The sequence below is a fragment of the Ammospiza nelsoni genome, chromosome 1, assembly GCF_027579445.1.
Source record: "Ammospiza nelsoni isolate bAmmNel1 chromosome 1, bAmmNel1.pri, whole genome shotgun sequence".
NCBI lineage: Eukaryota > Metazoa > Chordata > Aves > Passeriformes > Passerellidae > Ammospiza > Ammospiza nelsoni.
The window spans coordinates 134,246,458-134,258,224 of record NC_080633.1 but is presented as its reverse complement, the minus strand read 5'-3'; positions in this window follow the sequence as shown (position 1 = coordinate 134,258,224).

The window sequence follows — 11,767 nt, the reverse complement described above, 5'->3', positions numbered from 1 at the left end:
AGCACACAAGCTCTGGTGGGGACTTTTCACCCAACTGTACAGACTTTTTTCATTCTCTACCACTCATGTTTTAGATCAGGATTTCTTTTCAACAGCTATGGTTTCTAAAAGGGACAAATTATGCGTCCAGTTCTGCAAACCTGCCTGCAATGAATGCCTTTAGAAATCAGTGGAGCTTTCACATGGCAGATGGCTCCCTAGGATTGAGCTCTACATAATTTTGCAATATTTTAGCTGGGGATATTTTAGTGGCTTTTTCCCTATGCATGAGAGCATGATTTGCTAGCTGTTAGAAAATGTCATCAGACCCTTTCTCATTCCACAATCAAATCCTTAGATTTGATCTGAACGAGCAAAAATGTTTTCCTTCTACATTGTACAGGACACTCCTATCCTATGAAAAATATTTCCAGATAAAAACAGTGACAGTAGAAGGGTAGAAAGGTAAACCAGCCATGTTGTGATTCAAAATAGATGTAAAGCCAAAAGAAGGGGAAAGGGGTTTTGCTAAAAGCCTTTAAACACACGTTCTATAATTGAAAATCCTTCTACCCCCTAAAATCCTTCTGGAGGACTTCCTAATTATTTCGTTTGTGGTGTCAACTGATATCTCTAATAAAGCAATAAATACAATATGATAAATTCACCAAGTTCAGCTTTTTTGCATTTGTTCAAACAGGATGAATTCAACGATCATTGCATTGCATGTCAGTCAACATCTAGACTGCCTCCTACAAAAACACAGGAAAAGCAAAAAGGAAGTTGCTTCAAACCCCTCTCTATTTTGCCAACATTTGTCCCAGTCTCAGAACTAATTAATTCACTATCCCTGGTGAGGCCTATATCTGCACACAGAGATTGAAGTGGAATATTTTACACTGGTTTTGCCAATAGACTCTGCAGGGAACATTCCCCTTCAAGCTGGTCACACAACTGTTAGAGGTAACATACATGTTCTAACCACTACTATAGTGCTGAAAATGGACTTGGCATGTCCAACTGATGTTTGAATTCAAAAAACCTGTCAGTGACTGAAGTAAAGGTTACCTGGATCCCTGGGCAGTCCACAGAACAAAAGGAGCCTATTTAGATAGTTTACATTTCCCACTGTGTCATTCCCCCTGGAAGATATATGTAGGTATGGCTTACCATCTCTGGCTAGTAAGACTGATTCTACTGTTCATTTTTTTGCATTTTTTTAAAATTAAAATATCTATGTCTCTATTCTGAAGCAAAGCAGATACTCTGAATACATCTCACTTAATCCTAGAATTCACAGTCTGTACTATCATTTACAGCACTCACAATTACACAACTCCTTTTGTAGTTTTCTCCATTCTGATCTTGTGACTAATTATTCCTTTCCAATGTTTCCACTTGTTTTCAATAAGGCATTCCTTCTTCTTTGACCCTTCAATAGGATAGCTACTCAACAAAACTAAAATTAATGTGGCTTCCTTGTTTCCTTTATATAACAGTGCAATCAATAATATCATCTGACTTCTGGAGAGAAGGACTGTTAGTTAACCTTCCTTGCTGCTCTTGGCTGAACACTGGGCACTGCAGCATGTGACACTGTAAATTACAGAAAAATAGTTGCTATCTTCAAAAATGTGGTGATACACCAGTCATTTTAACAGCAGGATATTTTGATTCATTGCTCATATTCACTGTTCACATAATAAACAATTCAGGACTTGAGTCTGGGCTGTTGGAGAGGGGGTTTTTGCTCAAAATAATTCTTAACCATTGTACCAATGGTATTCTGAGCCAGACACTTGATCAGAAAGGTCTGGAGTGTTGGGAGACTATTCAGACTCCCACCTGAGACCTCCATGCAAATTTCATGTGATGTTCTACCTGGGCATGGAAATATAAATGGGAAAAAAACTCACTAGTCATGGTAACGGATCATGTTTTGTTTTTCTTTTTTAATGATATTTTATCAGATGAACAAGAAAAAGTTATAAGAAAGGAGAATGAATAACAAAGAATTAGCTTTGGCAGTTGAGAATCATGAATATGTTTTGCAGCTGGTAACCAACATAGCCAGGGAGGAAGAGTGCTCATTACTGAACCAGTGATAACAAGTCAGTACATGAGGAGTTAATAACAGCACATTTAGAAAATTTGGGAAATGGGACCTTAAGGAAGCACTCTAAGGCATAATTTGCAAAGCCATTTTTACTAATCAAAGAGGCATTGCAAACTTGGCTGACATTTGCTTTAATGGAAGACTTTCATTTTTGTCCAGCTCCTCCACAGAGTTCAAAACTGTAAAACTGAACTCTAAACTGTCTGGTATTTTGTGTTGAAGGTCTGGACCTCTTTGTCAACAGAGAAATCAATGGATTATGCATTCCCATTTTTCAAACCCTGTTCAGCCAGTGTAGTTGAGCTCTTGCTTACAGTCACAGACTTGTGGGCCTATGCCTGTTCATGAGGATGAAACAGGAATTAATTTTGCTATAAGATTAATAGATCCAGTTTAGTATTCTTTGTACAAACTTACTGAACCAGACCAGTAACTTCCTTTATACATTCCCTTCAAAACATTCCAATTTCCTCAATATACAAGCAATCCTCTCTGTTTTGGAGGAACGTGTTTCTTGTCATCTAAGTAGAAATCTAGGCATACACATGCACAATATTCCAGAAATAGGCAGCCTCTTGGTCTCCTTTCATAGTATGAAAGATAAATTATATATTGGATTATGACTTAAAAACTGATATATCCATTTGAGTTTTTCTCTTCCAAGGTCCTTAAAAAGTTTAGTTAGTCTAACTTACATCAGAATTCAATCACAAAGGACAGAAAATAAGGAATATTTACTATGAAAGATAATGTTTTTTGAAATTGTAATTTTTATTACAATTTTTTTGTGCAGTCACATCTGGAATAAAGGCAATACTGTTGTCTTCCCCAATCTGAGATTTGAGGGGAAGTAGGTCTTACTGTGGCAAAAAAAGGCAGAGCATCCCTGAGATCAGTTTATCTGCCATCAAAAAATATGATCAAAAAAGAGCTGGATTTATGGATTGAACCCTTAGGAGTTGATGTGCTGAGATATTCCCTGCCTTGCCTCAAGAAGTCTGATAGCACCCAACAGCACCACAAACCACAGCTGGCTAAAGAGGGGTAAGTGTGTAAAACCAAAATAATTCTTGAATTTTCTTATGGAAAAAACCCCTTTATTTTCATTCTCTGAGAAGGGATTGAGCAGGGGAAATAAACTGTTTTGATTAAAAATGCCTCTTGTTCCAGCTTTACTGATTTGGTACCTGACACATGAAAGTGAAGTGCTTTTTGACCACTGGAAACAGAAAAAATATTTAGTTTTTATTTGAATTTTTGCACTATTAATTAAAGGGATGAACATTTAAAAATTATTTTAGAAAAATTTCACGTTAATTGCAAAATAGTTTTTCACTGGGGAAAATATCTTGATAGAAAGTTGCCAATTTAGCCTGATGTAAATGAGAATTAAATGCCTTCCATGTTGCTAGAGAATAACAATGATGCAAATGAAATTATAATCTACCAGGGAAAAGCAAGTTTAGTTTATAGGAGATAAGAGCCTCAGTGGCTGTTCAGCTGAAAACCCTTAACATCCTTCCAAAGGCTCAGTCTGAGCTGCATCCAGTATTTTAGCTGCAAGATACAGATTTTAATTTTACAAATTTTAATTACAAAGCACAGATTTTAATTCAGAGGATGGAACTGTCTTGACCAAAACTTCTGTAATGTTGTGTTTCCAAGCTGTTATTCACTCCAGGAAATGCTAACACAGGCAGATTGTGAATGGCTGACATCCTTTTAATACTTTGATGCTGTTCCATTGACTTACACTGAGCTGAGCTTTTTTTTTATTGTTATCCATTAACAATAAACAGCAACTCAGTTAATTAATCCATGTCTTTCATGGACTGTCAATGTTGAAAAAAGGTGAGTTTTGGTCAGTATTTTGCGCGTAATTTTTACTAACACTTGAACAACAGACATGTAAAGTTTCTCTACTCTTTGACAGTGATTTTGAAGAATGCACACCTATGCTTGAACTCTATTACCAGGAATGAATGCAAAATAAAAATGCTCTTAATCTAAGAACAAAAAACAATGCTCTATTTACACAAGATGCTTACAACAATAATATTGTTTATGTAAACCAGGCTATCATTATTGATTCCAATAATTTGTTGGTATTTAGGGAGATTTCTGCTGAAAACACTTTGCAGTCAACTTGCATTTGAAAATGTTTTAAAAAGCTGAACTAAAACTGAATAATGAATTCTATGGGTATTTCACTGCCTAGCCAGACTTGCAACTCGCTATCTGAGAGACACAGAAAACAATCTTATGAAACAGCTTCCTGATAAAATTTCAGTTTCATTATTCTCAAATCCTTGGTTTAGAGCAAATGTACCATGAAAAAAACCCCAAAAATTTATTTATTCTTTTATTGGTTCCATTTACTGTCCTATTCAAATGCATTGAATATCATGCTCTATGTAAATGAGAATTTAATATAACATAAAGTCCAAACAAAATATCTAGAATTATAACTGGAATCTCAAGAATTTTTATAATTTGAAATAGAGTAATTTTTATTTTGCTAGACTGATATTATTGAGTTTAGACTACAATAACATGAGATAGATTGCCAAAATAGATTGCTTCAACCAGCATGTACTGAAAGATATTTTTTATTTAATGAGAAATACTAGAATTTCAGCTCTCCCCTTAACTTAATTCAAAGGAGAAAAAAAGAGAAATTATTACTCAAAAATTTTAATGGCACTATGTAATAATAGAAATTAAAAACTATGAAAGTGGACGCTGGGAAATCTTGGTCTATGAGGTTGCATGAAGACTGATATTTCTTATTATATTAACAAATTTGTATATGTGCATACGTTAAATAAAACCAAGTATTTTGGCTTGACAGTTAAAATATTTGGGGGTTTATTTTTGATGGTTCAGGTTTGTATTGTCTTAACTAGTTAGGTATATTTATCACTTTTATGAGGGCACATAATTTATACCTACTCTTCACTTGACCCAAGCCACTAAAGAAAATGGATTACCATGAGTTCAAGTCAGTTTATACAAAGACTCTTTTCACTGACAAAGCACTGCTCCAGCACAATAACTTAACAAAAGCCCCACATAAAAGACTTTGTAGTGTATTTTTAGGATACTTTGTATAATTTTGATCTACTTCAGTATACTTTGCATACCTTCTCTGTGTTGATATTTTTGAGTTTTAAGTACAAGGGACTTTGTACAAAACTACAGAGGAATTAAATAGGGAATTAAAGAAAAAAAAGAAAAATCCCTTCAATGCTTTCATTTGTGGTCAGTCACCACTGTACTCCCTCTCATTTCTTTTGAGATTTGTAGCCAAGCTGAGAACTACGGCCATCTGTTTTTAATCTCTATTCAGGATGATAGTCTGTGGATCAATGAACTCCAGTCACAGTCTATAGAGAAACTGCAAATCTTTTGGGGATAATTTCCAGAGGATAATAATATTCACAAGAGACTTCTTTTGCCTTCCTTATCTCCAACTACAGTTTTTCATAAAAGAATGGTATCATAGCTGCCTGTTGCACCAATTGCTTCTATCATGATGCATTATTGCCAGTGAGCTAAACAACTGAAGTCATAAATCTTTGAGCTTTTAGCTCTGCTACCACTGCCCAAAGGAGATTTTGTGAGACACAAGTGAGCTAAAGAGAGTCAAGTGACTAAATGCAGGAAGGTGAAATGGGACAGAAAAGCTCTCCTAATATATTGTCCAGATTTTCTTGCAAGAAAACATAGCATAAAATAAAGTTCCTTCACAAGTCTGAAATTAAGCACAGTACACTTTCTTCAGTTAATGCCCACCAGACACCAACCATACTGACAGAAACGAGTAACTCTGCTAACTGTACATTACACTGAGAAACACATAGGAGGAGAAAATAATAGCTACTAGTTCTTGTCCTGGTGCCCATTGACCTGGCATCTGCTGAGGATAAAATGCACAAATGCATATGCTAAGAAGGGTTAATCTCGCTGGCTCTTGCACAGTTCAGTGTTGAGCACTCCCCTACACTCCCACTTCTGTGCACGACCTGCAGCCATCCTGCCAAAGCCAGAAAACACATGGCTTTGCAAACCCTTGATAGGGTCTGCACTGCTGCTGCTTCTCCCCTCCTCATACTGAGGAAAAAGTGGAGAGAGCATCTGGGACTGAAGGAGGTGCGGGTTCCCCAGTCCCAAACTGAATTAACTACCGGACGGGTGGCCAGCACAATACTCCTGTCAGAGCTGGCTGAAATCACTGACTCTAAAGGGTCATTACCACATAAGCAGGTCCATTCCCTGCAGAGGGGCATGAAGGCATGATAAATCAGCCTACCAAACTGCTCCAAAGAAAAAGTAAATAAGCAGCAGTACTTAACCCTTAGCTCTCCCAAATGTGCTTTGTTATTTCTTTCAGACAGCTGTCCGAAATGAAATTGGCATAAACTCAAGACATTCTTTCTGATCTGAGATTCGGGCCTCTTATCTGAATTGCACTTAAAAATCACATCTTTGGTGATGTGAATATCCGTCTTTTCAAATTATTGTTCTGTATGTCATGCAGGTTGTAGCATTCTTATCTCTCTTTAGAAAAAATCTAAGCTATTTTTTCAGCTTCTTGCTACATTTTTTTAGGATGTTGAGATTCTACATTTTAAATATGAACAGTTGAATTCTTCCCTTAGATACATAAATGCAATTCCCACTGAAATCAATTAAAGCTGTTTTGAAATCTCACAGAGTACCCTTAACTTTATATCCATTTATATCTTGAAAGTAATTGGACATATATAATGTGAATTGTCTAATGGAAAGATGAATCATCCCCAGCTCACTGTCTGGAAGGAGACTTTGGATACTTGATACAAAGCTTTTCACTGTAAATTTTCAGAACCACAGCTTCTCTCTACACCTCCATTTGTATAAAATATTTCAATTTCATGGTGCTAATCCTCTTTTTTTTTGTGAGCTTTATTTCAAGATCTTGCCAAGAAAGGAAGAACTGTGGGGAAAATATTAGTTCTTAACTGAGTCTACTCTCATATAAAATATTTCTACTCTACAATATTATGGGCAACATTTTAAACCAAAGCAGACTTTACAAGAAAGCTGCAAGGCTATGGTATTAACCTGAGAAGTATTTACAAGGAAAATGACTACGGTGATGGAAATTCCAGTTGTTCCAGACCAGTTCTTACCCCACAGATTTTTTAGTCAACAGATTTTTTACCACTGATTTTTGCGCTGGACAGTTTCACTCTGCTCAAGGGCTGGGACTTTTCTCTTGCCAGTGGAATCTTCAGAGCATGTGATAAAAAAATGGAATGGAATTTTCTTGAAAATGTGAGTCCATATCAAGAGTCCATAGTAACACTGATAAGCATGTTGCTTATTCTAGAACAACTTAATTCCAAACCATTTCTAGTTTCCATTAAAAATAATTATAGCATTATACAAAGTATTTCATATTAGCTGCAATTTTTTTTCTGAAGCAATTTCTGAGATAATAGTTTCACTGTTGGGATACAAGCATTTTCTTGGTTTTAACATCTTTAATTGTGATTTAAATAAAGTTAGGCTAGGGTGGAAAATCCACTTTTAAAAGCATAGCTGGCTGGAAGATGTAGGTACAGGTCAGAAGCTATCAGAAGCCTTTTTAGATACCCTATGTGAAGCACCATTCTTGGGAATGGGAGTGTGAGGACAACTGGGAGGCATCATCTGGGGCCAAGGACCAGGAGAAGCAGCTTTTCTGTCTTCATTCTGTTTCTACCACAGAGCCAGTTAGCTATAGCTTTACATACGACATTGTAATACTCATGAAATTCCTGACTATAATTTTAATAGAAGAGCCATAGAGTTTTAATCATGAGTAATCTGAAAGAAACAGCTTATTTTCATAGAGGAACAGTCTCTTGCTGGTGGTAGACAAGGCGTTTACAGAAATGATATTTATCTCCAAAGTGGAAGATATCGATCATACACTATTACAATCACAGCACTATTTCTTGCACCGCATGATGGACAGTGAAGCAATGATCTTGACTGATGGATGTCAGTACACAAGAGAAACAGTGCTGTAATGCTTTTTTTCAATAGCAGACCTCTGAACAGTTCAAGTTATAATTGCCCCTTCTGGGGACCAGAAAACTAGGACAATTTTGAAATGAGAAAATAATAGGTAATTCATCCATAGAACAAATTTTCCATTTGAAATACCATGATTAGTCTATTTCTCAATCAATGGGCTTGTAAGTACTCAATTACAGTAATTTTAAATTATTTCTATTCTTTTTTCTGGAAATAAAACTATTTCACTAATAAAGTATAATAGAGAATAAAGAATACAGGTTTTTTTGCATTCAGCCTGAGAGTTTCACCCAAGATTCATGAAGTGTTTCTATGAACACAGAGTACTTCTGCTGCAATCACCTGCTTGTGTATTTTTGGCTGTTGACTTCATTTGTCCACAAATTACCCACTGGGACTTCTGGTTCTCCTCTCCTGTGGCTATAAGAATCTCAATTATCTCTTAACATCAGTGATGAATTTTTTGTGTATCTTAAGAGGTCAGGGATCGGCTTTCTAAACTCTTGTTGGGGTACAGCCCTGCCTAATCCTACTTGGTCATACATTTACTCTTTAAAAACATCTCCACAGTTCATTCATCCTTTCTCAACATATAAAGAAAGTATGTGAAAATACAATTTTTTTAAGAGAGGTGAAACTCAGGTTTCTTTTATATTAGCCAATTTGTGCTGAAAGCTGTAGGTAGGATATCTTATTCCATAAACATGGTAAGACCTCTAGCTATGGCTTCCTTATCCCTTTCATTTCTTTTCCATTTCATTTCATGCCTTGCTCCTGAGAACTTGTTACATCTCACAAATCATGGGATCTGCTCTAAATATTGTGACTTATTAGCTTCCCCAAGTTCTGGGTCTTTCTGCCCTAATGATGATGCAATATATTGGGTAAAAATGATTAAGCATTTTTATCCTTATTTCTACTTCTTTAATTAATTTACTGGGGATTTAGAAGCTGTGAAAAAAAAATTCCTGAGACCTGTTAGATATTATGGTGAGTTGGGAGCCCTACAGAACACATGAGAAATTACCCTTGTATCTATTTTCACAAGTTTTTTGATTGGCTTCAAGTCCTCTGTACTTTCAAAGAAAAACAGACACAGAAATGTATAAAGCATTTTTAAGTTTGGAAAAAAATATTTTGCAAAACAGGGTGTGTGACAGGTCTGGCACTGTCTGCCAAATGTAGATTTGTGCTGTGGGTACCTAATCAAACAGCGCTGCTAAACTCAGTGCTTATATTCCCTTAAGAAGTGATGGAAAAAGGATAAGAGGCTTTGAAGACCTCCACAGACATGTCTTTCTGGCAAGCTGAGGCATTTAAATGACTCCTCCTCTCTGCGGGTCTGAAGGGGTATCTGGGGTTTTGATCACTGATCATACAGGATGTGAGACAGATGATGCAGTCTACGTTCCCATCTCTGGTCACCCCCTTGCTCCAATACTGCATCCCTCTTGCTCCTGCTGGAAGGACGGCAGGACAAGGGCCGGGACTTTTGCCTTTCACTAGGCATTTTCTTCGCTCACATCTTGCTCTCTGGTTCTACTCTGGTATCAGCCCCAGCTGGGACGGGCTTCTGTTGGTGGTAGACAAGGTGTGCGGTACAGGGATGGATCGAAGTTTGGGCATGAAATGAGGAGCTGGGATACAGATGAGAGTGAAAATGGAACTCGCCTTCTATTTTTACACCTGTCTTTGCCGCCTTGCACGGTAGGATGGTCCATGTCGGTATTTCGGGGTCCTGTGGAGCGGCTGGAGCGAGCTCTCCCACTGCCCGGCTCTGCGGGCTATGCCTCAGTAGCGGCACGGACGCTGCTCCTGCCCGGGGGCTCGGGCAGCTGCCCAGCCCCGGAATGCCGCGGTCACCTGCCCTGTCCGGCTGCTCCCACGGGCAGGGCGGTGAGCCAGGGTGCCAGCACGGCCCTCTCGGCTCCCCGGGGCGGCCCGGGCCCGGCCGCGGACCCTGCGGGCCCAGACGGGCAAGGACCCTGAGCGGTGTCCGGTCCCTGAGCGGGGCACGGACCCTGAGCGGGGCACGGACCCTGAGGGGACACGGACCCTGAGCGGGCACGGATCCTGAGGGGGGCACGGATCCTGAGCGGGGCACGGACCCTGAGGGGACACGGACCCTGAGCGGGCACGGATCCTGAGGGGGGCACGGATCCTGAGGGGGGCACGGATCCTGAGCGGGGCACGGACCCTGAGCGGGGCACGGACTCTGAGCGGGGCACGGACCCTGAGCGGGGCACGGACCCTGAGCGGGGCACGGATCCTGAGGGGACACGGACCCTGAGCGGGGCACGGATCCTGAGGAGACACGGACCTGAGCGGGGCACGGGGCCTGAACGGGGCACGGATCCTGAGCGGGGCACGGATCCTGAGGGGACACGGACCTGAGCGGGGCACGGGGCCTGAACGGGGCACGGATCCTGAGGGGCGCACGGATCCTGAGGGGACACGGACCTGAGCGGGGCACGGACCTGAGCGGGGCACGGGGCCTGAGCGGGGCACGGATCCTGAGGGGCGCACGGGTCTTGAGGGGACACGGATCCTGAGGGGACACGGACCTGAACGGGGCACGGGGCCTGAGCAGGGCACGGATCCTGAGGGGACACGGACCTGAACGGGGCACGGGGCCTGAGCGGGGCGCGGATCCTGAGGAGGGCACGGATCCTGAGCGGGGCACGGACCCTGAGCCTGGCACGGACCCTGAGGGGCGCACGGATCCTGAGCGGGGCACGGACCCTGAGCGGGGCACGGACCTTTCCTGGCGCCGCTGGGAGACGCCCCCCGCCCCGCGCTGCGGGCCCGCTTCGCCCTTCGTTTGAAAATAAAACCGTCATCAAAATCACTCGTATGATTCAGCTATTAAACCACTTAATTCGCAAATCCGTGCCATGGGTGATTTAGAAAGGACAATTAAAAAGCCAGGGGACGCTCTCTGTGTTTCTTAATTGTGAGCTTTATCAGCCGGGAATGGTGCCTGCCATCCGCTGCACTAAAAAAAACCTCGATACACAAATTGCAATGGTGTTTTATAGGTGCCTGCTTGGTTTCCCCTCTTCTGCCCCAGACTGTCAGAAAATATTTTCTTGGATATAAATAATTATTATTTTATATTTCATTTTATTATTTTTTATTTTATTACAATTTTATATTTTGTTTTGGTTACTTTTATTTTATTTTGCTCTGACTGTAGATTTAGGGCTGAATTGAAAATAATCAGAAAGAGAATGGCAACGAGACAATCACCTAGTGTGAGGTCAGCCCTGACTTGCTGTGAGCTTAACCATGCTTCTCCTGGGCAAAGTAAAGAGCAGCAGGGATTGGGAATGAGCCAGCTCCATCACAACTCTGTTATTATGCCAGCAACCCTGGAACATAACCCTCCTCAGGACTGGGACCAAGGGTTCAGTCTCACCTTGCTTGTCAAAGCCAAAGAGGATAGGACTTGCAATTAAAGCAGACACAATTCTGCTTTAATGTCTATTAATTCTGGAGTAACAAAGCTAAGAGTAGAGTGATGAAAACAAGAGTCACAGCAGGATTAACAAATTAATTTTTTATTCTCATGTTGTCCTCCTGGCTGCTCAAAACCAAGCTAATACC